Raw genomic sequence first — 2,154 nt, forward strand, 5'->3', positions numbered from 1 at the left:
CCCGCCCGCCAGTTTCCCTTTTCTAACAAACCCTTCCTTCGCAGAAACATGTATTTTATTTAGAAAGATTTTATTCTTGGCATATACAGAAATGATGCATTATAAATTGTGGGGGCGTACAGCTCTATGTATATACGTGTACACATGTATTAGGGGTTATCATGTCGAGGTGCAAGCGTGCGTGAGATCATGAGCGAACAAGAGCGAGGATGAATTTAAATAGGAACCGGTTTTCATTTCGTAACTTTTCGATCTCAAACTGCGCAAATGGGAAATGTTTTTAATTTCTTTCCTGTTGCCCTCATAAATTGATCTGCATAGGTCACTTCTTTGCCTCTTCCATAAAACTCTTCCATCGCAACGGGCCGGTCATCTCGGCCAATGAAGACAAGGTTGTGTATGATCTGCGTTTGTGTTTATGTATGAATGTATGGCGTTGGCTCCACAGGCTCTGGATGGACTGCTGAAGATGAGCTCAGTCGTGCTCATGGGGGGAAGTGGGTAAGGATCGTACTAAGCTCAGTTATTTAAACAATGAATTTTCCGCTAGTATTTCAAGCATTAGTTGTTTTTTTTGTAGTCATTCCTTCAACCCAGTTGGCTCTGTAATGGTGAAACTGGAATTGAGTGTGTGTGTGTGTGTGTGTTTGCTTTTTGTTTCTTTATTTTTTTCTTTTTTACCTGTTGTTACCTGTTTTTTAATCTGTTAGTCGTCTGGCCTTGCATGTCAATTGTACAGCGTGTCGTTCTTCAAAGCTGCGTTTCCAGAGCAACCGCGCTAGTGCGACACTCTGAAACTCTGAGACGCAGACATGGGGTCATGGACGAACAGTCGCACAAGAAAATTCATAAAACGGAGAGGAGGCAACGAGACTGGACCGCTCTGACCCCCGCGGCCGGCCTGAACCTCGCGCAAACATTGGCACTGCGTTGCCTGAATATTCAGTATGAACGTTTGCTTGGCAGTGGGACAAGGTTAACCTGAGCATCACGGACACCGTTTTACCCAAAAACCACCTCACTGTCCCTCTGCCACCCTTACAGACATGACAAAAAAAAGAACAATATAAATGACCATCATGATGACTGCATTGAAAGTAAGCTAAAATGTTCATTTTTTTATGGAAGATTGCTTTTGTTGTTATCCGATTATTTGTATTTTTTTCTCCACTTTCCCCCTAATGCTGTGGGTTTTCGTTTTGTACTTCAATCTTTTTTTGTTTTTCTCCTCCATCGTCCTCACCCCTGCCTACAGAGGGCGCTGAGCTCTGTTGGGCTATCAACATTAACAGCCAAAAGGATTCTGTATAAAAAAAAAAAAAGAAAAAAAAAGATTTGAATAAATAAATTAAAAGGTGTAGTGAAATGTGGATCCAAATGAGCTGTACTGAAAACATTTCAGCAATCATAACCTCCCCTTTGTTCTCCTCTGTCAGGATTCTGCTGTAAATAAACATGACTCTAACTGTATGTTTCACAGTGCAATGAAATTAATTAACGATTTTTTTTTATTATTATTATTCATGTGCATTAAGACCCGTGCAGTGTGAATATGTGTTTCTGGTTGAATACAAGCTGGTCGTAAGTGGTATTTGTTTTTGGTCCAGTATGACCTTCTAGCTAATTACAGAATTTTTTAAGAGTGACTAATGAGTTCATTATTATGTTTTAGACCTTACTATAATGGAAAGTCACACTTGTGATAAATTTCTTTTATGGCGTTCACTTTGCGACCACAAGGTGGCAATGTAACCTCACTGCAGCTCACTCTCACAGCCACTGCATCCCTGCCTCTATTTTATGACTCTATAAACTTTCATTTTTATTTAATAGGATTTCTGTAATTAGAATAACTAATAAAATAATACTGTAAGGCTTAAACCAAATGTAAATATGGAAACCAATACGTTTGTGTTAAGATTATAAGATGTATAATACGTGCATTAATACGGAAAAATATTCTTCTAAATAATTGAATCCATAATTAACTGAGGTTGTGACGTCAGTTCCCGTGCAGAGGCGCGTCGAGGGGAAATGGCCGCTCGTGCACGTGTGGAGAGCCGAATCAACACAACCAGAGAGAGAGCAGGCTCTCAACACACTGCTAGTGCTGGGCTGAGAAGACGACTGGGCGAAATTTGTTTCCAAATACAG

Source organism: Cyprinus carpio, chromosome A10 (assembly GCF_018340385.1).
Source record: "Cyprinus carpio isolate SPL01 chromosome A10, ASM1834038v1, whole genome shotgun sequence".
NCBI classification, from domain to species: domain Eukaryota; kingdom Metazoa; phylum Chordata; class Actinopteri; order Cypriniformes; family Cyprinidae; genus Cyprinus; species Cyprinus carpio.